The sequence below is a fragment of the Lepidochelys kempii genome, chromosome 1 (genome assembly GCF_965140265.1).
Source record: "Lepidochelys kempii isolate rLepKem1 chromosome 1, rLepKem1.hap2, whole genome shotgun sequence".
Taxonomy (NCBI): Eukaryota; Metazoa; Chordata; order Testudines; family Cheloniidae; genus Lepidochelys; species Lepidochelys kempii.
This window is the reverse complement of record NC_133256.1, coordinates 83536040-83561150: the sequence shown is the minus strand read 5'-3', so window position 1 is coordinate 83561150 and position 25111 is coordinate 83536040. Positions and strand designations below refer to the sequence as shown.

At 41.5% G+C, this 25111-nt stretch overlaps 1 long non-coding RNA gene across 1 annotated transcript in view; it reads right to left on the bottom strand.

Moving 5' to 3' along the window:
• Positions 1-24391, bottom strand: part of LOC140904727 (uncharacterized) — a 71995-nt gene extending 47604 nt beyond the window's left edge. The window contains exon 1 of the long non-coding RNA XR_012156655.1: positions 24230-24391. This is a non-coding gene — a long non-coding RNA (uncharacterized lncRNA). The remainder of the gene's footprint in view (positions 1-24229) is intronic.
• Positions 24392-25111: the final 720 nt, after the last annotated feature.

Genomic DNA, 25111 nt, shown 5'->3' with positions numbered 1-25111 from the left:
CCAGCTCCCATTGGAATCAATGGAAAGGCTGCCATTAGCTTCAAAATGACAGGTTTCAGAGTAACAGCCATGTTAGTCTGTATTCGCAAAAAGAAAAGGAGTACTTGTGGCACCTTAGAGACTAACCAATTTATTTGAGCATGAGCTTTCGTGAGCTACAGCTGTAGCTCACGAAAGCTCATGCTCAAATAAATTGGTTAGTCTCTAAGGTGCCACAAGTACTCCTTTTCTATTAGCTTCAAAGGCAGCCAGATCAGATTCTAGAAATATATCTTCCGTGATGATGGCCATTTCCTTTTGGCATCTGTGATCATTCTTCTGAAGACTTTGAAACTGCAGTGTAGCACTGTTTGTAATGTAATGTGATTTTTATTACTGTTCCCTTGGCAGCTTCAGTAAAACTTGCATTAAACCTTGCTCTTCTTACCACTCCTATTAATGACTTTAAAAAAAATGTGTCAAGACAATATTTATTATTAAAGAGCAAAAATATTTGTCTTTGCCTTTCTTCTTTTTCTCTTTTCCTCAGATGTACTTTTTTATCCTTTTATTAAGCCCTGAATGGGCTGGTTTTGTTCTATATCCTATTCTATCACTTCTTCTTAACCAATAGATAGAATCCTGGCTAACTCTTAACCAGCCTCTTTTCACTTATTAAATACTTCTCTGCAATCCCTCCTAAATTAATCCCATCAGGCGGTTGATCGTTATGCTGAGATAGAAACCATTTATGTAAACTCTTGTTGCCTTAAGCCTTTATTCAGACTACCTGCAATTATCTGCAACTATATCGGTACACAAAAGTGAAGCTCTTCCCGTACACGGCTTTTAAGATCAAAAAGCTGTCATTCAGGCCTTGAGATCTGACACTTCAAAGCCTACATTAATAATAAAAGGATCGCTTTTTTTTCCAAAATGGCTGGGGTTTTTTGTTTTTGTTTTTTAAAGCACTATTAAGTGAAGAATAACAGTTTTTATTAAAGTAAAATTATAATTTACCCTCCAAGTACTGAAATATATAAATCACTAATTTAAGGGAAAGTATTGTCCAATTGCATTCCATGGACTTGACAAGAAGATTCTTCTGACCACCAGGTGCCCCGATGGGAATCCAGAACTTTAAAACAGGTTTCTTTGCTTGCTATGGTGGGGCAAAATTTCAAAAATTAGGTGTCTTCTCTTATTAATGCCATATTGTCATCTAACAGTCCCTACGTGGCAAGGTTCTTGGCACAGAAATGCGGGGGGGAACCCTTCATTGTTCAAAATACTGATTTCAGTGACAGCAGACCACAATAAATCTAAAGAACATTACCATTGGAAGCCTCCTGTTTAAATATTATACTTTTGTCCTTATTTTAAATGGTTGACTAAAAGTACACTGCAGAGACAAAAAAAAAAATCCGCTGTTAATAGGTATCTGAAGTATGTTCAGTTTTTACTGGTAGGTGAACTCAAGACAGTACAACAATTTAGTTAGGGGGAAGCAGTCAAAAGTCTGAACCACATCTAAATTGAACCCTTCTTGGATCTACAAAATTAGCCAGGGAATGAAATGATGATAGTATTTTTGTGGTATTTTCACATTCCTGCTGTCACCTAGAGCCAGAAAATGCAGAGATACATTTGGCACTTAGATAATATGGTAACTGCTCTAGTAATCGCTAAGATGGACAGATAGATATCACACCAATGGAATGATAAGCAGAAAATATCAACTAAACTTTTTCTGGTCTCATGTTTTGTTTGAGTTCTGATCAAACTTCATGTTTATTATTGTGTCCAGGTTGCTTTGCTTCTTCCTTATAATCATCATCTCATAAATCCATTGACATAGTCCAAAATCTCTAGAGGGAGGGAGGGAGGGAGGGAGGGAGAGAGAAGTAATTATGATAATTATGGTCCACAAAACAGATTATTATTTGCTTTCTCATGATAAACTAATCCATAATATCAGAGTTTGTGTCATCTGGGTCTCTAGTACCACAACCTTCTGCAGCAGAAGGGGTCCAATGCATTAGAACTGCTCATGTGATGTAGATGTGTGCGTGCTCACACACGTCTCCCTGCATGTTTCAGTTTGGATTCACTATTTTAAGAGAAATCATAGAAGAAGGTAGGTTTCAGAGTAACAGCCGTGTTAGTCTGTATTTGCAAAAAGAAAAGGTGTACTTGTGGCACCTTAGAGACTAACCAATTTATTTGAGCATAAGCTTTTGTGAGCTAAAAAAAAAGTGAGCTGTAGCTCACGAAAGCTTATGCTCAAATAAATTGGTTAGTCTCTAAGGTGCCACAAGTACTCCTTTTCTTTTTTAGAAGAAGGTAGTAATTCCTGAAAATGGAAAATGATTCTTTTTCTAGAAGGGACCCCAAACTATATCATCAGGCTAAACCCAAACCTTTGTTACTGTTACATGTACAGAGAGACGTTTGAAAGGCAGTGTTACTGCAATTTTTGTTGTTGTTGAAAGGAAGATATTAGAATTACATGCCACTTGTGTGTCTTCATTTGGACCAAATTATGCCCCATTCTGCATACGGGAGTAAGGTAATTCCTCATGCCATGGACAGCAGTGCAGTGGGGAGAGCAGTCCTCCCAGGGCCATTATACTACTGTATAATGTGGGGTGGGGAATAGTTGGAGCCTTGGCATTCATTGTGCCAGATATAGGGCTGACCTGGATACTTTCTCCGCACATACCCATGGCACAAAATAAAGGGTACACCAGGAGGCAGAGTATGACTGATTCACAATTTGCTTCATAGAATCATAGAAGATTAGAGTTGAAAGAGACCTCAGGAGGTCTTCCAATCCAACCCCCTGCTCAAAGCAGGATCAACCCCAATTAAATCTTCCCAGCCAGGGCTTTGTCAAGCCTGGCCTTAAAAACCTCTAAGGATGGAGATACCACCACCTCCCAAGGTAACCCATTCCAGTGCTTCACCACCCTCCTAGTGAAATATTTTTTTTTCCTAATATCCAGCCTCGACCTCCCCCACTGCAAGTTGAGACTATTGTTCCTTGTTTCGTCATCTTCCACCACTGAGAACAGTCTAGCTCCATCCTCTTTGGAACCCCCCTTTTAGGTAGTATCAAATCCCCCCTCCCTCTTCTCTTCTGCACACTAAATAAGCCCAGTTCCCTCAGCCTCTCCTCATAAATCATGTGCCCCAGTCTCATAATCATTTTTGTTGCCCTCTGCTGGACTCTCTCCAATTTGTCCACATCCCTTCTGTAGTGGGGGGCCCAAAACTGAATGCAATACTGCAGATGTCACCTCACAAGTGCCAAATAGAGGGGAATAATCACTTCGCCGATCTACTGGCAATGCTCCTACTAATGCAGCCCAGTATGACATTAGCCTTCGTGGCAACAAGGGCACACTGTTGACTCATATCCAGCTTCTAGTCCACTGTAATCCCCAGGCTCTTTTCTGCAGAACTACCACTTAGCTGATTGGTCCCCAACCTGTAGCAGTACCTGAGATTCTTCCATCATAAGTGCAGGACTCTGCACTTGTCCTTGTTGAAACTCATCTGATTTCTTTTGGCCCAATCCTCCAATTTATCTATGTCATTCTATACTCTGTCTCTACCCTCCAGTGTATCTACCTCTTCCCCCAGCTTAGTGTCATCTACGAACTTGCTGAGGGTGCAATCCATCCTTTCATCCAGATTACTAATGAAGATATTAAACAAAACTGGTCCCAGGACCGACCTCTGGGGCACTCAGCTTGATACCGGATGACAGCTAGACTTCGAGCCATTTACCACTACCCATTGAGCCCAACAATGTAGCCAGTTTTTTATCTACCCTTATAGTCCATTCGTCCAGCCCATACTTCTGTAACTTGCTGGCAAGAATACTGTGGGAGATCGTATCAAAAGCTTTTCTAAAGTTCAGGTATATCACACCCATTGCTTTCCCCATATCCTCAGAGCCAGTTATCTCATCATAGAAGGCAATCAGGTTGATTAGGCATGACTTGCCCTTGGTGAATCCATGTTGACTGTTCCTGATCAGCTTTCTCTCCCTCAAGTGCTTCAGAATGCTTGCCTTGAGGACCTGCTCCATGATTTTTCCAGGGACTGAGGTGAGGCTGAGTGGTCTGTGGTTCCCTGGATTCTCCTTCTTCCCTTTTTTTTAAAGATGGGCACTATATTTGCCTGTTTCCAACCATCCGGGACCTCCCCCGATTGCCACAAGTTTTCAAACATAATGGCCATTGGCTCTTCAATCACATCAGCCAACTCCCTCAGAACTCTTGGATGCATTGTATCCAGCCTCAAGGATTTGTGCATGTCCAGATTGTCTAAATAGTCCTTAACCTCTCCTTTCACCACCAATGGCTGCTCTCCTCCTCCCCATACTGTGCTGTCTAGTGCAGCAGTCTGGGCGTTGACCTTGTCTGTGAAGACTGAGGCAAAAAATGCATTGAGTACTCCAGCTTTTTCCACATCATCTGTCACTAGGTTGCCTCCCTCATTCAGTAAGGGTCCCACACTTTCCCTGACCTTCTTCTCGTTGCTAACATACCTATAGAAACCCTTTTTGTTACCCTTCACATCCCTTGCTAGCTGCAACTCCAGTTGTGCTTTGGCCTTCCTGATTACACCCCTGCATGCTGAAGCAATATTTTTATACTCCTCCCTAGTCATATGTCTAAGTTTCCACTTCTTGTAAGCTTCCTTTTTGTATTCAAGCTCACCGAAGATTTCACTGTTAAGTCAAATTGGTCATCTCCCATATTTGCTATTCTTTCTGCACATCAAGATGGTTTGTTCCTACCCTGTCAATAAGGCTTTCCCCCCTCATATTAGCCTCCCAGAGGATCCTGCCCAGCAGTTCCCTGAGGGAGTCAAAGTCTGCTTTTCTGAAGTCAAGGGTCCATACTCTGCTACCCTCCCTTCTTCCTTTTGTCAGGATCCTGAACTCGACCATCTCATGGTCACTGCTGCCCAGGTTGCCACCCACTTCTCCTTCCCCTACCAATCCTTCTCTGTTTGTGAGCAGCAGGTCAAGAGGAGCACGGACCCTGGTTGGTTCCTCCAGCACTTGCACCAGGAAGTTGTCCCCAACACTCTCCAAAAACTTCCTGGATTGTCTGTGCACTGCTGTATTGTTTTCCCAGCAGATATCAGGGTGATTAAAGTCCCGCATGAGAACCAGGGCCTGTGATCTGGAAACTTCTGTTAGTTTTCTAAAGAAAGCATCGTCTACCTCATCCTCCCAGTCTGGTGGTCTACAGACATCACCCTTGTTGCTCTCACCTGTACACTTAACCCATATACTCTCTAGTTTCATGCTGGAGCTCTGAGCAATCAGACTGTTCTCTTTCATACAGTGCAACTCCTCCACCTTTTCTGCCCTGCCTGTCCTCCCTGAACAGTTTACACCCATCCATGACAGTGCCCCAGTCATGTGAATTACCCCACCAAGCCTCTGTTATTCCAAACTCATCATAGTTCCTTGACTGTGCCAGGACTACCCAATCTGCTCCTCAGGCAATGCAACTACATGCTGCCCTAGAAATACTGTTGATTATAAACCAACAACTATGTCCTGTATAACTAAGTACAGAAAAAACTTTTAAAGGCCACAGATTAGTTATGGTTATAATCCCATTAGGAAAAATTTTGCAAACTTTAATCACTTTGAGTAGTTGCATTGATTAAGGTTGGCAGAGTCTGGCCAATGATAAACTGGGAAGGTGCTACTGCTATATCCACTCCAATTAACGACTTTGGAGGATGCTGCAGCTGTCTCATTGTTTATGAGAAACTAAGGCCCACTTTGGTTAAAGAAATCTGTTATTAAAATATTCATTTGTTCTTATCTATCCACCACTTAACAGAATCATTACCTATTGTCAAGGTTCCTCCACCACTCTGAACTCTAGGGTACAGATGTGGGGACCTGCATGAAAACCTCGTAAGCTTACTTTTCCCAGCTTAGGTTAAAACTTCCCCAAGGTACAAATTAAGTTTATCCTTTGTCCTTGGAATATCCACTGCCACCACCAAACTCTAACTGGGTTTACTGGGAAACGTAGTTTGGACACGTCTTACCCCCCAAAATCCTCCCAATCCTTGCACCCCACTTCCTGGGAAAGGTTTGGTAAAAATCTTCACCAATTTGCATAGGTGACCACAGACCAAACCCTTGGATCTGAGAACAATGAAAAAACATTCAGTTTTCTTACAAGAAGACTTTTAATAGAAATAGAAGTAAATAGAAGTAAAGGAATCACCCCTGTAAAATCAGGATGGTAAGTACCTTACAGGGTAATTAGATTCAAAACATAGAGAATCCCTCTAGGCAAAATCTTAAGTTGCAAAAAAGACACACATACAGAAATAGTCATTCTATTCAGCACAATTCTTTTCTCAGCCATTAAAAGAAATCATAATCTAACACATACCTAGCTAGATTACTTACTAAAGTTCTAAGACTCCATTCCTGGTCTATCCCCAGCAAAAGCAGCGTATAGACAGACCCAGACCCTTTGTTTCTCTCCCTCCTCCCAGATTTTGAAAGTATCTTGTCTCCTCATTGGTCATTTTGGTCAGGTGCCAGCGAGGTTACCTTTAGCTTATTAACCCTTTACAGGTGAGAGGATTTTTCCTCTGGCCAGGAAGGATTTTAAAGGGGTTTACCCTTCCCTTTATATTTATGACACCCATGATCACATCCTATCTCTAAATTAACACTTGCTAAAGGGTTTGTCTACACAGCCCATGGAGGCAAGCGTCCCAGCCCAAGTTCACTCATGGGGTTTGGTGGAACTCACTCTACAAATAGCTGTCTAGGCAGCACTTTGAAGTTGCAGTTTGAGCTGGAGCGTGGGTAGCAAAACCCATCCCTCGGCTTCAGGGACTGAGCTTCAGCCCAAGTCACAACCCCAGAGCACTGTCTACACAGCTGTTTTTAGCATGTTAGCATGAGCCCTGCTAGCTCAGCTCCGGGCGGGTAGACTCGCTTCTGTGGGCTGCGTAGACATACCCAAAATAGTTAAGAAATATCTGAAGGGTGTTTTTACAGATATAGCTACTTCCCATTTATTTGAAAATTTAGTATGTACCTTCATCCTTTGTCCCATGCAGCCTCACATCCGCAGGAGCAATTTCCTGTAAATATCCACAAAGCTACCTCAGTATCTCCCTTCAAATACCTGCTTGAAAATCTCTTTTACTACGATACCTACAAAAAAATAGACAACAGGTAGGCTGTTGGGCAGGTCCACACAGGGACTTAGGAACTGCAATGCTGAGAATCATGGTGATTAAATTTTAGGCACCAAGAAAATCACAGAAACAACACTGAAACTTACAAAGCCTGAGACAGGCACTTAGGTTCCACATACAATGACTAGGGAGAGATAGGTGCCTTAGAATGCAATCTACAAAGCCAGTACACTAGGCAGGGAGCCACCTAAGCTAACCAACAGGAGATGCTGATCAAAGAGGTGTGCGCTAAGACCCACCCCTGTCATAGAAATAGGTGCCTCAGTCTGGGCTTCAAGGAGGCTCTTAGCTCTGCTAGAGATCCACAAACTGGGGAAGGATAGGCATTTGACTGCCTAAGCCATATGCATAGCTCGATGTGGTAGGTGTACTCAGAGGTGACCTAACTCTACAAAAGTTTTTTTTGGGGGGGAGAAGAGGTGGAGTTCCTTTGTAATATTTATCCTAGTGGGTAGGTTACTTGTCCAGGATATAGGAGACCCCAGATTCAAGTTCTCCATACTTGGAAAGGGGTCTGCCACCTCTCAGGTGAGTTCACTAGGCTATTCTAGAGTCATTATCTTTCACTGGCCCAATTAATATTTAATTATTGAATTGAAGTGGAACAACTTCAGTAGGAGGGATTGAAAAAAAAGCCCACATCAGAATATTTCATAGTCCAATGGTTAGGAAAGATACCCAAGAGATCCCTGTTCAAATCCCATCTCCTCATCAGACAGAGGGGGCAGTTGACCAAGGTATTTCCCACATCCTCGGTGAGTACCCTAACTACTACGCTAAAAGATGCTAAGGGTGTGCCTCCTTCCTCCACCTTTCTGCTTCATGTGAGAGGCTCAGGCTGGTAGGAACCTGTGAGCATGCCCACTGGCTTGGCCACTGCACATGACTTAGGTGGCCAAATGCCTCTATTCCCCAGTTTGTGAATTGCTCTTGCTCTAGGCAGGGAACAGGTGCCTAGAATAAAGTAGCAGAGCATGTGCCCAGAGGCAAACATTTAGGTACTGAGTGATTTTAGGCACCTACAGGGTTAGGTGGCAGCAGAGTGAAAGTTTTGTAGCTTGCAAGTTGTGCCTAAAAACAGGGTATAGGTGCCAAAGGACCTGTGTGGATTGCACCCTGATTGATCTATATTGTCTCACTATTCACTTGAACTCCTCTGTCTACTAATATCCATCTGTTGTTTCTTGTTTTATACTTAGATCGTATGCTCATTTGGGCAGGGACTGTTATCTTGCTGTGTGTTTTGTATGGTGCCTTGTACAACAGAGTACTGGTCCATGTCTGGGACTCCCAGGCACAATAGTCATACAAATAATAAGTACTATCAGAAAAAAGAAAATAAAACAGCAAAAATGTAAATCCATTAATAAATGAATAGATCAAAACAAGAGTGGTATGGACAATTAGGAATTAATTAAGATTTTGTCAACATGGCTGTTGATAAAAGCAGGAAAGGAATATTTGGAAAATCTGAACCTATATATATAAGCAGATCAGTATGATATGAATCCCACAGTCTTAAGGGAATTAACTAATAAACTCATTGAACCACTGGCAATTATGCTGCAAGCATTATTGATATAAAAGGAATACCAAAGGGTTTGAAAAAAGCAAATGCAGAACTAATGAGTTCTATAATTAGACTATGGTTCAGCATCCTGAGCAAAGTGGCAAAAATACCAATGCTTGAAACATTTAAACCAATACTGGACAGAGCACTCAAGAATCATGACTTGATCCAAAGTGCATTGAAGTCAGTGGAAAAAACAACTCTGGTATTTGCAAAAAATGGATATAGCCTAAAATGACTTTTACAATTCTCTAAAAGTGGAATTAAAATGATACAACAAACCACACAGCTCCCCAGAACAAACACAAAGAAAAAGCGCAGTCCCATGCTTACTTCAGGCATCTGATGAAGTGAGCTGTAGCTCACAAAAGCTTATGCTCAAATAAATTTGTTAGTCTCTAGGGTGCCACAAGTACTCTTTTTCTTTTTGTAAATACAACAGTTAAACTTTCACCCATTGAACTGGGCTTTCTGGCCCTGATGCACAAAGGACCACAGGCATCTAAACCCTAGTTTTAAGCACCACTACAATCCACAACCCCTCCACTCTGCTGCTGCCTGTAACTGCCTTTGTTTCTGCTTCTGGGCATGCACACTGCTGCCTAACTTCAGGTGTCCAAACGCCCATCTCCCACCAAAGTCCTAGTGTGATCCACAAACCAGAGAGTGGTGCACCTCCGCTTATTTTGTCTGCAGTGACTGACCCAGTAGGCATGCTCTAAGCACACCTAACATCACACGAAATGCCAGAGGAAATACATCCTTATAACTTTTAGCCTGTGTATTCACCCAGGATGTGGGAGACACCATTCAATTCTTCCTTCTGCCTGAGGAAAAGGGATTTGAATAGGGGTTCCCTTTCAGATGAATAGCTTAACTTTCTCTCACAAGAAACAGTTGAGGTGCCTAAGCTGCCTGACTTTAAGAGAGCGGTTCCTGGTTGTGGATCGGAGACAGAAATAGGTGCCTCCCTGCAGCCCAGACTTAGGCTCCTAAGTCTGTGATGGGGGTGGGATTTAGAACATACCCCTCTCATTGGCAGCTCCCCACCAAGTGTGCTGGCTTTTGTGGATCCCATTCTTAGGCACCCCTCTCTCTCTCCCTGCACTGTATAGGGAGCCTAGGCAGCCAGCTCAAGATTTGTGGATCCCATTGTTTTTGCACTAATTTAGGCACCCAAGTCCCTTTGTGGATCCAAACCTTAATCTCCGTAGCCCAGATCTACAAAGGTAAATGTGTAAAATCAGGATTAATAGGATTTCCTTTCTCGGACTCTATTTTGATTTTTTATGTTTTTGGGGGCAGGGCCAGTTTCTTATGACACATTTGTACAGCATCGAGAAGACACGGGCCCTAGATGTTAACTAAGGCCTCTAGTTGGTACCATAATTCAAACAATCAATAACATAATAAATAAAAGAAATCTCACGAGAACATCTGTCCTCATGAGATAACCAACCTACTTTTGCATACTACCTTTACATAGTTTGGATAAGCACCAAAGTGTGGACGCTTATCTGAAGAGAAAGAGGGCCGGTATTTTGAAGCACTCTCCCATTTACTTGTGAATGTCAACTATTTCTCCCCCTGGCCCTAATGCACTCCTGCCATGCAACAAATTTTTTGTTTCTAATGTTGGTAAAAAATTAAATATATCATTCTTAGGAAAAATACCCCTTCCCCCATTTCCTCCAACTAAAATACCACTTGAATTAATCAACTATGCTCTAAAACAATTTAAAAAAAAACAGCCTTATCTAAAAGTAATTACACATACATTTTATATTTACCTTGATAATTAAAGTTGCAAGGGCAAAGAGATCTAGAAGCTTCATTTACATTTTTGCACTTAGTTTAAAAAAATGGATTTTAAGAATATATTAGTTAGAAAATATAAACAGCAAAATCCAATTTATTTGTTTGTTTTTTCCTGTAATGGTCGTATTTTTAAAAATATTTATTTAAATATAAAGTCCCCTATTTTCACTCTCAGCTTAAAGCAGGCTTGGACAGTGAATACGATTGAAATCAGAGCCACACATCACAGCAGAGGGTGGGCGTAGGAAGTTAAAGGGTCAGTTCCACATGCTGAGAAAGATTTCAAAGGCAGAGTTTTACTGACAATGTACAATCAGCAAGTGCTCAAGTTCACAGTGCAGAGGGCATCTGCAGTGCAAAAAAGCCCCATAGAAATGGTATTGAAAAGATTGTAGTTAATCATTAAGGCCCCTACAATTCACACTTATTCATAAGTATGATTTTCTATTGAGGGAGAAATATTTCTGAATCTTATTTTCATTATTTTGCTGTGGGAAGGCAAGTTGGGGTGGAGGTGGGAGACAGTGAATGCTTTTCTGTTTGTTTAAATACTGTTTCCTCCTTTAAGCAAAAAGCTGCTGGAAGCATATTAGAAGGCAGTAGTCAGAGCTAAGAAGACAGTTAAGTAGCAACAACAATGTTGGGAGTAACAGATCAGCTTCTGTAGCAGCATCTTCTTCAAGCTGTAATTCCCATTTGGTTTTATTAAAGCATGTGAAGGAGGGGTGTTAGCATGCCCAGGCCTGGTGCCTGACCCAAAAAGTCACATAGCAGGTTCTTTTGACTTTGCCTCCTGCTTCCATAATAATTTAAAAACATAAGGCATATAGAATGGAGGTGCAGTTGTGTCAGTGGAGGCTAAAAGTAAATCTCAAGTCTTTCCTTTTACAAAGGAATGGCACCCGCAGCATCTTTCTTCTTCAATGCAGCAAGAGTAGCAGCAAACAGCATTAGGATGTTATGGACTTAAACAGTATGAAATCAAATGGTTTTGCTTTAGAGACATGGTACAAATATTTTATTCAGTCCAACCCATTTCACTTTGTGTTCTGAGTTCAAATAAGATCAACATCTCATAGCAAACCAGAGTCAAAAAATCACTGATTTCCAACTGCTCTCACATCAAATCCATGGAAAGCTATCCATGTTGCACAAGTCTGATGCAAACTACAACAATGTTATTGTGCAGTTAGAAGGGTACTTGCATGTGCTATTTACCCTTTTTGTGCAAAAAACCCCACCAAGCCTTTCATGGATGTGAAAACCTTGATCCTGCCATTGACCCAGCACACAGCTCAGGAATTGAGTTTGATTGGTCAGTTATAGGATTGAGCATTAATTTGAGAGCTCATCCATATTTGAGAACTTGTCTGTTACTGGCTCCCTTTACATTTTCAATGGCCATAAATTGTTGATCACACACATGAGACCTACACCCACTAACCAAGTAATCTTAGTATATCTTTGCCATAACGCTATCAGGAACATTAAGTATGACAAAATTAACAAAGATAAAAATATTATTAAGCCCTGATTTTGAGAACTGCCAAGCACCTACAACTTCTTAGGAAGTCAGCAGCTCTTAGGATCAGGACCATAATTTGCTAAAGAAGGACAAAGAAAGTGCTCAAGATGTTACAAAGCAGCTTCAGAAAAACCAACACAACAGAATCTGTCTGCAGCCTATGTTATCCTATAATGCAAGAGGGCAATAAAGGCTTGTTCCAAAGCAAGAAATGAAAATAGGGGAAAGGAAAACAATAAGAGAACCATCGTCATTTTAAAATTCTAAGTGGTTTAAGGTTAAATTGTAAAATTTTCATTTGAGAACTACTCACTGAGTTAAACCAGGGCTCTCATGCCAGAATAACTTTAACAGGAAAACATCAAAGCCTAAGAAGCTATTTCCATTGGAGAAAAAAATGAAAAGCAAACTGACTCAAGTAAATAAAATAAAATAAAATAAATAAAACAACACTCACTCTTTACATTTTCCAACATTATTACCATTGACTTTGGGGTCAAGGTACTTGCCTGTCCTTCTTAAAAGACACAAATGAAAATGGTTTCTCTGTATAGCCAACTAATTGGTTACTAAGTGATTGAAGGGTAATTTATCTATTAGCCCAAATTGGTCGCTCATTAAAAAATACAGCCCTTCAGCCAACCAGCAGCCTACCAACCAAATAGAAAGGTGATAGAACCTCTGAAAATTGGATTATGTATAAATCTTGTTTAGAGGCCTGATCCCACAAACCCCAAAACTCTGGTAATTTAATTGGTCAAATCACACAAATACAGCAACATAATAATTTAGCCTTTGAAGGCAAATTACCCAAGTTTGTATGTTTTTGCAGGATCAAGTTTTAAAATTGCAGTTAAAGAGACACGTTCAATATTTTCAGGATCAAAACGATATCTGACCTACTTTAAGAATGATAAGAGTCAGAATTTTAAATAATGCAGTTTTTAAAAGACACCGGCTCATTGGCAGAGAACTTACAGAAACTATTTATTTTTTTGTCTGGCAAAAAACAACAAGAATGGTTTTTGTGCCCTCTGCTGGCTCTAAAGTAGTAGCTAACTGTTGTTCCACCAATTGTTGAAGATAAGTAAGGCATAAAACAAAATGATTGGCATGAGAAGAATTAATAGAAATTGATCTTTTAAGACAAAAATCTGGCATGTGAATTTCAGATCCCTTCATAACACAGGGAAATGTTTACTAAATGGAGAAACACAAGACTGATATAGTGGAAAAAATATAGATACCTCCAAGACAGTAATTAATTAAAATACCACCTATTAAAACAGCAATAGGAAACCACTGTTATGTTTTTGCAGGCTTCACTTTTGTTTTGTGAACTCACAAAAATCAGTTCAAATATTGTGAAAACTTTATTTCTCTTCCCATAGATATACCCATATGCTTTATGAGGGCTGTTCAATTAATTTGTATCTAAGGCTGTGATGCAAACAATGTAGCAAACTGTGAAAAATATCTTTGCATGCTGTTTGTTTTTTTTCCTGTCCAGGAACATAAATAACTGAACAGACTAATGATGGGTTGCCTTGATCTGTGCAGAAGAGGCAGAAAGTGAATGGGTGAGACTAAATGTCAACAAACTTTACATTTCTAGGGAGCCACAAACGGACAGTATGGTTAATAAATTTTGAATAAGGTTACAATAAATAAAAACCAACAGAGAAATGGCCATGCCCAGACCAATATGGACAGGAGGGGAATGGTGAGGATGAAAATCATGTACCCATTCTTAAGGCACACATTGTACCCATGAGGCATTTTACTATCCAAACATCTATTATACAAATACAGCCAAAACATAAGAGGTTCCCGTGTTACATAGATGGCAACTTTACAGTCCAAAAAGTAGACTGTTTCTTACTGGCAGTCTGTAACTGATTGAGTCTGTATACAACTACTTTGATGGACCTCTTAAAACTGTCCATTTCTGAATCTGAAAGCATTGATCTGTCCATCTTAATCTTAATTATTTTAAAGGTTACGGCCAAATTATTACTGTTAAAAGCAAAGCTACATAGGGTGATGAGGATATGGAACACTCAAGTTGTAGTGCCCGTGGACATCACGCCTCTGCAAAGCAAGTTGTCTCCAGGATATTGAGGGGTTACAAGAAGCAGTGGTATTTGCTTCACATGTAGAAAAGGCAAGCCTCTGGCCATTCCCACACTATATCCAGACACTTTTCTCTGGGGAAGGCTGTTTCAGCAGCACATCTTGATTTCCATAGGTCATAACACTTGTAGTCAAAGTCTGTAGTTATGCTCTAGTTAAAGTACAGCTATTGGACTTGAAGCTGCAATTAATTAAAGGAAGTCTTAGAAGGCCTGCGTTATGCAGGAGGTTAGACTAAATGATCATACTAAACGTCCCTTCTGGGCTTAAAATATATATGCCTATGAAACTGTGTCTATCTCTTGCAGGGGAGTGTGAGGAGGAAAGGACTTGCAATATTGTCTCCTGCCACCAGTGCATCCACAGAGGCAACAATGATTTAGGTCTTAGCTTTTGAATTCCTAAATTGCTCACCACCAAGTACAGATGTCTATATAACAATCTTCTCAGGCCTTTTTCCTCCCTTAATAGCATTTCTACTGTGGCTTAAGGGAGCCATAAATCCTGTATTGAAGAGAATAAAATGTCCTGGGGCTGTGTTTGTTTGTGGCAAGAAATTTCTGCCTTCTGCTCTATGGATTGAATTACAGCCAATTTGTGTGCTGTCTCCAGAGGGATGACACAAGAAACTGCATGGGTAGAAGACCCTGGAACTCTGCAGGGTTAATTTTAACTTGTTTATGCTTTGGTAGGGGATTTCCTGATTCCTCTTGTTTAATTGAGATGAAATGAAGCTTGCCAACTGAACCAGCATACAATATCTGAAGGCTGTGGATACATTTAGTATATATTCTAATAGCACAGGACTGCTACCTGCATTGTTAAAAACAGAACACAGAATACAAGTTTCTTTGCTGTATATTTGACCGTTTCTAAGCATGAACTCCTCTAGTTTGTTTGCTCTGGAACTCAAATCTGCTGTGAATCTAGCTGTCTAGAGGAAGGCTCCTATTTGCACTCTACAGTCCACTGTGCTCTCTGTGCGGTGTTCAGTGATTACTCAGTCCCAAATCCACAAAGAGACATAGCCAATGAGTGCTTCAATGCCTACCTTGTAGACACCTAACCACCCAATAGAATCCACAAAGCCTGAGTTAGGCACCTAGGCTCCCTATACAATGCAAAGGGAGAGATAGGTGCCTAAGAATAGGATCCATAAAAGGAAGCACGCTAGGCAGGGAGCTGCCTAAGTTGGCTTAAGTTGGGAGCAGGGTGACCACTTTTTCAAAAGGCAAAAGCAGGACACATGCAGGAGCCCCACCCACTCCGTTACCCTGCCACTGCTCCTCCTCTTCCCCCTGAGACCATGCTGCTAGAAGCCAGAGGTGGGCTGTGGTAAAAGCTGCCCAGGGAACTCAGGCTGCTGTGTGGAGCCCCAAACTCTCCACTTTCCAAGGGTTGGGGGCTGAGGTACCAAAGAACAGCTCCCAGCCTCTGTTTCTGTCCCTTCGGGTGTACCCTCCTGGGCAGGTGGAGGATCTTAGTGTTTAAGGAGTGCTAAGTGCTAAGACCTGCTTTTTCTGTATTTTGTTCCAGTCGGTTGTGCAGAACAACAAGAGCTTCACAGTGCCCCACCCCAAATCGCTTTCTGGGAAGCTGAGTCCTTAAAGTCCCAAGCACTACAATATGGCCATATCAAGACCGCTTTGTTTACATTCTCAGCTTCTCTTCCTCTAAGCCAGTAAAATTATCCTGCCAGTTACCTAATACTCCTCAACATGGTTGTGTTGCTGCATTTTATTTCACTCCATTTTTCCTTTCTCCCTTTTGTTCTCTTCCCTTAAACATGAAATGCCAACTCTTCCTTCACTATATTTACATCCATCCAAGATCATTACAATTCTACACATAGACCTCCAATTATTTTGTACAAAGATCAAATGTAGAATAAAGTCATTAATATGTAATAATGAAGCTTAACAATTTTCTCAGACTTAGTTAAAGAACTCTTTATAATCTAAAAGCAAGAAAGACTTGAGGCAGGAACAAACTTGATATTCAGTATAAGCAGACAAACCGGTCACCCCTGGGCTAATGTTTTACCTAATCATTAATTAACGATAGGTTAATGATGTATTTTCCAGACAGTTTAATAACAATCTCCAAATAAAAATATACGATTACTATGGATTTAACATAGTATGACTATTCTCAATATGTTGTATAGATGCCATGGGATTTACCCCTACACCATTAGCCTACTGCAGGATTTATTTGAGCCACATGATATGCAATATATGTTATTTAGGTTTGCTTTGGGTTTTTTTTTTAAGAACTTTCCAGATATCTGCTAGTCTGCTGGGATTTGTTGTGGTGGTGTTTCTTTGTCTGATTCTGATAACTCTGTTTATAGTGATTGTAATGGGCATAGAATAATTTCTAAAATTATTTTGTAATATTAAAACAAATGATTTTGTATTAAGTCATGGGTGTGAGTGAGAGGGAGAGATAGAATTACTGTACAGCTTTACATTTACAAAATACTTGTAAATGGAGAGCTGAGAGCAGCTTGCTGCCCTCAGACCAGCTGAAAGGAAAAGGAGAGACAAGCATTAGGTAAAGGACCCATGCACTTTCCAGTTTACATTTTATGCACCTGTTTTTCAACTAACACAGTTTAAAACGTATTTTGGTTTAGGAAAGGAAGGTACTACATGATGCAGAATCAGATGCAGAATAACCAGCAAGCTGAAATGTACACCAATCTTTCTAATGAGCTGCTAGATGAGGAAGGTACAAAAACTGAAATAAAAAACTCATTTAATCTCTTAGGCACACTTTAGTGACCAAAAAAAAAAAAAAAGGCTGATAATTTACCCCTAAGTGTTATAAAATCTCATAATAAAAAAAAAACAAACAAACTAAAATATGCATTAGCTCCTACTACTAACATAGACATACTGCCTTAAAATGCAGTGACTAGAATTTCTGATTCATCTTTTCTAAACATATCTTAAGTGCCTAGAAGATCTTCTGTGTAAATGTTAATGATGGGCAAACTTCAAAAGGTTCATTTCAAATACACCCACTGACTATTATCTGCACTGCATACAGATCTGAAGCTTCTCTGAATATGTCTGAATCTTTTCTGGCCTCTATTCAATTTTCCCGCTAACTCTTTTCCACCTTCTGCACATCTTTCACTTTCCTCAGTGTTCAATGTTATCTTTAATCATTTATTCATCCCCATTCTTCCATTTCCCTGACAACTAGTAAAATCACCTGTGTGCCAAATTCCTTCCCCCTGGCTCCTAAGTATCTTGCTCTTTGGTGACATTCCATTCAAGACAGAAATTATCAAATGGGGCTGTGGGGAACAAAGGTTTGTTCCATACAATAACCTTCAGATAACCCCCTCCTATGCCCTAGAGAAGGGGTTGTCCACTGGGAGGTTGCAGTATCCTGGGGAGGTGCATCAGACTTTCCAGGCAGGAAGACATGGCGAGCCTTCTCATGGTTCAGTGGGTATGGCACAAGTGTGGGTTTGGAACTGACAAATTTGAGTGAGTGGCATTGTGACCTGGTGCATGGGGTCACAGAATCTCTCTGCTTTGGCCTGGCCACCCCTTCCACCCTTGGCTGAATCTGTCATCCTTAGGGTTGCCAGGTGTCTGGTTTTCGACTGGAATGCCCAGTTGAAAAGGGACACTGGCAGCTCTGGTCAGCACTGCTGACTGGGCCGTTAAAAGTCTGGTCAGCAGCACGGTGGGACTAATGCAGGCTCCCTGCCTGCCATCACTCCGCACAGCTCCCAGAAGCAGCGGCATGTCCCTACTATGGCTCCTAGGCATAGGGACAGCCAGGGGCTCTGCACGCTGCCCCCATCCCAAGCGCCAGCTCCACAGTTCCCATTGGCCAGGAACCGTGGACAATGGAAGCTGCGAGGTGGCACCTGTGGATGGGGTAGCACACAGAGCTGCCTGGCTGTGCCTCCATGCAGGAGCTGGAGTGGGACATGCTGCTGATTCCAGGAGCTGCCTGAGGTAATCACCACCCAGAGCCTGCCCCGCACCCTTCCACTCCTCCCCCAACCCTGATCCCCCTCCCGCCCTCCAAACCCCTCAATAGCAGCCTGGAGCACCCTCCTACACACCAAACCCCTCATCCCCAGCCACACCCCAGAGCCTTCACCCCCAGTTGGAGTCATCACACACACACCTTCACCCCAACCCCCTGACCCAGCCAGGAGCCCCTTCCACACTCTGAACCTCTCAGCCTGAGCCTGCAGCCCCCTCTTGCATCCTGAAGCCCTCATTTCTGGCCCCAACCCAGAACCCACACCGCCAGCTCAGAGGCCATACACCCTTCCATACCCCAAACCCCTGCCTCAGCCCAGAGCCCCCTCCCATACTCTTAACCACGTGGCTCCACCTCCCAGCCCAGAGCCCCCTTCCACATCCTGAGCTCCTCATTTCTGGCCCCACCCTGGAGCCTGCATCCCTAATCAGAACCGTCACCCTCACCCGCACCCCAATCCTCTGAGCCAACCTGGTGAAAATGAGCGAGTGAATGAGTGTGGGGAGAGAGAGTGACAGAGGGAGGGTGAAAGGAGTGAGCAGGGGGCAGGGGCTCAGAGGAAGGGAGGGGCAGGCAGTGAGTCAAGGGTGTTCAGTTTTGTGTGAGTAGAAAGTTGGCAACCCTAGTCATCCTAGGCAGCTGCCTAGTTTGCTTGTAGTTTGCCTGTAGTTACAATGGGCCCTGTCTATTTAAAAGTGGCCAAGCCAAGGCCCAGATGAGCCCCTCCTGCTCTGCAGTTTATCCAGAAGGTGAATTCTGTCCAGCTGTTCTTATTTAAATCTTGCATTGTTGGGAGTCTCTCAGGTAAGGGGGACCTAGGAATATATTTTCCTTCAACTTTCTCAAACTTGTGTGATAGATGAGCCACCTGCCCAGCGGAGAGGGTGAGACCTAAAAAGGGTCATAGATGAATTTCAACACAATTGGCGACTTGTGAAGATTCAGAGAAACGAAAGGAGATACAGATCTAAAAGATATGCTCTAGTTTAACTACCAGTTGTTGGTCTAGATGAAGGATGCACTGGATGAAATCTATGGCCTGTTTGTAGGAGTCAAGCTAGATAATCATGAGGATACCTTATGGCCTTACAAAGCTATGAATATGGACCTAAATAATTGTGAGTTTTGTTAAAATTCTGAGCTTCTAAAATTATTCACACATCTCTAGAAAATATTCCCTCCTCCTATTAAATACAAACTTGCATCATTCCTTAAGATTGTCATCATCTATTATATATTGAATACTGAAAATATACTTAGGGGTGTCCAGTACATGGAGGAAGCCATTAACCCTTACCCAAGAAATGTATAAGGTAGTATAAATACAAAATCAAAATGTTTTATCTGTTTTATAAGTCAAATTAAATTATACATTAGTAGTACAGATACATAATAAATTGCTGGACTAGATGGAAGTGCAAGCTAAAAGCTATATAACATTCAGAAAAATATGTTGTATCTATGACAGAAATTTCCACAAAAAATCTACTGATACCCTGATACTATTTATGCTTCCTACATTGTACAATATAGGGTTTGCAAGTGGATGGCCTCTTCTTGCCTATAATTGCCATAACTGGATAAGATATCTGCTCGCCCAGGCTTGTCCAGGCAGTCATCAGCAAGCTGCTGCGATCAATGCAGTGTTTAAATAAAAAAAACATTTCAATCAAATCAGAAAAGTTTCTGCTATGATGGATGAGACACCAGAATGTGCTGGACTGCGAGATTTTTGTTTTGTTTTGAAATAACTGCTTAGTCATAGGAAACTTTGATGAACAATAGAGCAGTCTTCTTTACAGTGTGCCAGCTCTTTTACTGATCCCTTTGCTCTCTTAGCAGTCAATCAGTAATCGTTATCCTATCTTAAAATATTGTTGTCCCTTTTTGGCCAAAGCAGCTAGTCAAAGTTTGGGGTCCTGCAGAAGTTCTATTTGGGAGCAGAAACTGATGAAGGAGAAATGGGAACTGGTGCTTTCTTTGATACACTCAGGTATTTTTAAAAGGAACATACAACGTCCCACTTCTCCAAATTTAGGAGAATCACACATGCACAAAAAAGGAGAAAAAAAAGGAGTAGGTTTTTTTGCTTATAGACCCAAGCTTCTCTCAGCCAGCATCCCAACCCAGAATTCTCTCTTGGCTTCTCCCAGGGCCGTACTGTCACAGAGCAGGGCAACTGCACAAACTCAGTGGTTCAGCAAGGGCAATACCTCAGCTTCCAGCTCCTCAGCTGTTGTCTTTCTGGGTGGGCAACTGCATCTTTCTCTATTCTGACAAGGGTATTCCATGACTGCACAGTTCCCTGCCCTCACTGGATATTTCCCAGCAAAACCATCTGACTATACAGACTTCCTTGCTTTCTCTTCAGTGACACATAACAGAGTGATTGCTACAGATATAAGTGACCATACAGCTCTTTCTAAGCAAGCCTACTTTATTTTAGGTAAAAAACCTCACAGTGAAAAAAAATTATTAGGAATATTAAAAGAACATTATTAGGAACACATCCTAATAAGCTTATCAGGCATCACCCTTCCATAGGGGCTTCTTCGTCGTTACAAGTTCATCAGAGCTTCAGCTCAGAACAAGCACACAGTCTTATGGGGCCTCAGTAGACTAAGTCCTTCATATCTTCCTCTAAGGATTTGGGCTCTCCATAGACTAGGGGTCCTGTCCATTAACTGGATCAGGAAGAAGGACCTGAGTCATTTTAAATTCAGGCTTTTGTCCAAAAGTCTTTTATTTTTCTGTTGGTCTCTGTTGGAGAATCCAGTTTGAACCAGCATATGCATATCTTCCCGGATGGTGGCTTCAAAGGATAACAACAGAAGAAGTTCACTAGCATCCCCCCTTCTTACTAGAAAAGGTACATGAAAAGACACACCACCACATACACAATTACGTGTTTAATACCATGTGCCCTAAAGCTATTAACCATAATTCAATAAGGTTTAACTTAATTCTGTAATGTTTGTTCAGGATATTAGAGGATATAGTCAGTCAGCCACACACTTCATGCTCCAGACTTCTGCTTGGCTTTTTTTTCTCTCTTTCCCTGAGTTTCTCTCAGTTTCTTGTATGTACTCAACTTGTCTTTCACACAAAGAGACACACACAGTTCCATCAATTAAAGCCTCAATCCCTGGATTTTAAAACCCTCTGGTTACATGATTCAGCTTCTCAGCATTTCCATTTGCCAGTGTTTTTGGGTGCTACTTCCATTATTTTCAGCCATGTGACTCAATCACCCAACCAATAACAATGTAATAGTTCAACCATTTACATGTGCTAACTGGAGTGGCCTCAGACTAAATTCTCTTTGCTCTCAAAAAATCTAAACTAACAAGTTTAACACAGTGCCCTTATTTCTTGCCTTTTGATATTTTTGTATTAGAGTGTTACTGAACACATTTTAGATGTTTCATAGTAGGATTTCTAGGACAGGCATGGGTAAGATTTATTTTAAATTGGTTGGAACATCAATTTTAAAATATTATATCTAAACTTGTGGGGGGAGGAGGGGAGGGAAAGTCTAAAACAGTCATGGGAAACCTGTGGCCTGTCAGGGTAATCTGCTGGCAGGCCGCCAGACAGTTTGTTTATGTTTGCACAGCCTCCCCAGCTCCCAGTGGCCATGGTTCACTGTTGCCGGCCAATGGGAGCTGCGGGAAGCAGCGGCCAGCAGGTCCCTGTGGACCGCACCATTTCCTGCAGCTCTCATTGGCCGGCAATGGTGAACCGCAGCCACTGGGAGCTGCGGGCAGCCGTGCAGATGTAAACAAACTATCTGGTGGCCCGCCAGTGGATTACCCTGACGAGCTGCATGTGGCCCGCAGGCTGCCCACCACTTGTCTAAAAGGTTCAAACTCTGATTGTGTATGTAAAATTTTGCATATATGCAATCTTTTGCACATACACTTTGCATACAGTATCACTTGTGCCAAATTCATTTGTTCAGTAATAATAGACAAAAATGTGCTCAGAAATGGAAGCCAAATTGGGGGATACATTAGGGATTTGACCTCAAGGGTGACCAGGGTTTTTCAGTCTCACTAGTTACTTGCTAATATTTTTCATCTATTCTTACTAATATGTTGTATTGTACTCTTAAATTGGTGACATATAGCGGCCTTTGTGTGCGGACACAGGGGGATTGAGGGTACTAGGGTACTAGGCAACCAATGTAAGACACAGAGACAGAAGCAAAAAGTATACTTTCAGAGGTGCATATTTCGTCAAGAGTCTGGGGGTGGGAAAGCATGGCCGCAGAACTGCATAACCTCTGCATATGGTTAGAGAGCAAACTGGACTCACTATCGGAGAATGGGGGGTGTTAGGGTTCCCTCCCCACTCTGAACTCTAGGGTACAGATGTGGGGACCTGCATGAAAGACCCCGTAAGCTTATTTCTACCAGCTTAGGTTAAAATTATTTGCCTTTGGAGGGTATGCTGCCACCACCAAGTGATTTAACAAAGAACCAGGGAAAGGACCACTTGGAGTTCCTATGCCCCCAAAATATCCCCCCAAGCCTTTACACCCCCTTTCCTGGGGAGGCTTGAGAATAATATCCTAACCAATTGGTTACAAAGTGATCACAGACCCAAACCCCTGGGTCTTAGGATAATAGAGAAATCAGTCAGGTTCTTAAAAGAAGGATTTTATTTTAAAAAAAATGTAAAAATCACCTCTGTAAAATCAGGATGGAAAATAACTTTACAGGGTAACAAAAGATTCAGAAACACAGCAGAACTTCCTCTAGGCTTAGTTTCAAAGTTACAAAAAACAGGAATAAACCTCCCTCCAGCAAAGGAAAAAATCACAAGCAGAACAAAAGATAATCTAACATGCCTTGCCTGGCTTTTACTTACAATTTTTGTAATATGAGAGACTTTTAGGATGGTTTATAGGAGAAGAAGTTTTCTGACCTGATGCTTCTCTGCTTCCCAAGAGAACACACAAAAACAAAGCTGTCCTCCCCCTCCTCCCAATATTTGAAAGTATCTTCTTTCCCCATTGGTCCTTTTGGTCAGGTGCCAACCAGGTTATTTGAGCTTTTTAGCCCCTTACAGGTAAGGAGGAATTCTAGGCTACCCTTAACTGTACAAGGTTACTTGAGCTTCTTAACCCCTTACAGGTAAGGAGGAATTCTAGGCTACCCTTAGCTGTATGGTTTTGACAGGGGGGAAATCACAATCCCAAGGAGTTGGTCAATCTTTAGGCTCATTACACAAATGAGACTGTATCATGGATCAATCAGTACTGTGTCATAATCTAGGTACTTCTGTTACCCTGAAATTTAGGCTTTAGGGCACCCCTAGAATAAACTGCCTGTTCTCCCTTAATCGGCTCTGCCTTGGGTATTGGACTCCAGAGTAGGTCAGAAAATCCTTGAAGGTCATGGATATACCTTCTGATAAAGTGATTGACATAGGTAGCATGCTTTCCAAAACAAAGTATCTTTTATTAATGTAAGCAACAATCCCTAGTGAAATGTAATCTAAAATCCTAAATGAGGCATAAGTCCGTTTCACAAATCCCTTACTGAAAGCTAAAGAACCTTTAAACTACAACAGTATACATAACTCTAAGCATACATACATTAAATGACTCTAAGCAATGTGCTCTATAACAGATGGTCAGTCCTCTATAGATTGCTGATAGAAATTCTTAAATATGCCCTAAATTTTACATAGGTAAATTGCAATTAAAAACAGAATTTATGCATTCTTATTCACACACACACACACACAAATACTATACACTACCCTACCCTATATTTATGCTATATTATCATTAAAAAACTAGAAGACTTACTTTATAAATACTTTGGTTTTACTCTTTAATCTCTGTATCTGACTACTGCTTCTATTTGCTACTGCTATTTCTGCTTGCTTCTTGGTCAGCTCTGGTCATTTACCTCCACTCCAATCTTCTGCGGTCAGGTCTCTTAGCAGCTTCTAACTTCTTTTTCATCAGTTTTTCTTGCAGTCTTTTAATCTCTTTGTCCATCCTCTCCTGATTGCTAACTCTGGTCCTGAGCATCTGACTGTTACACAGTGCTATCAGCTCCCAGGTCTTTGTCTGGGCATGTTTTGCTACTAAACATTACCTCATTCTTGTATATATGACAACACTTTGCAAATGCTCACAGTTGCTGTTTACCTCAGAGTTATGATTCTGCCGGCCTTTTCACACACTTGGCTTTTTGCTAAGGCAGGATCTTGAGCTAGTTGTTTACCTCAACTGGCCTTTCATCCACTTGGCCTTTTGCCAAGATGCAATTTTAGTGTTCCTGAGCTTTCTGCCAATTAACAACACTTTTCACCCTTTTTCAGCACCTAGCATGCTCAATATCTACAATTTCCATCTTGGAGTGGAGTGACTCCTGCTTATTCAGAATAGAGTTTAGACTCACAAAATGGAGGCTGGAGAATTTCTCTGGTAGTACTTCTATAATACTCTGGGGTTTGGAAGCTTCACATATAGATCAATTATTCTAATATATCCACTTCCAAGCTAGTTGAGTCCTCTCTGACTCCCAGTTACCACTTTCCATTTTTTAAAAAAATTCTTAATCACCAAGATGTTGCCTCAGCTTTGCAGGCAGAATGAGCATCCTAGCCAAGGTGGAAAAGCAGTGGCTGTCTCTGATCATTACATAGCTTCCAACAAAAGGGAAAAGAGTGAGGCTGCATATCACTGGGGATGATGTCAGCCATGTGCAGTAGACTCATGGAAAGATATCACCAAAAGAATGTAACTGCAAATCCTAATTGCAGCTCTTCATAAATGGGAGAGC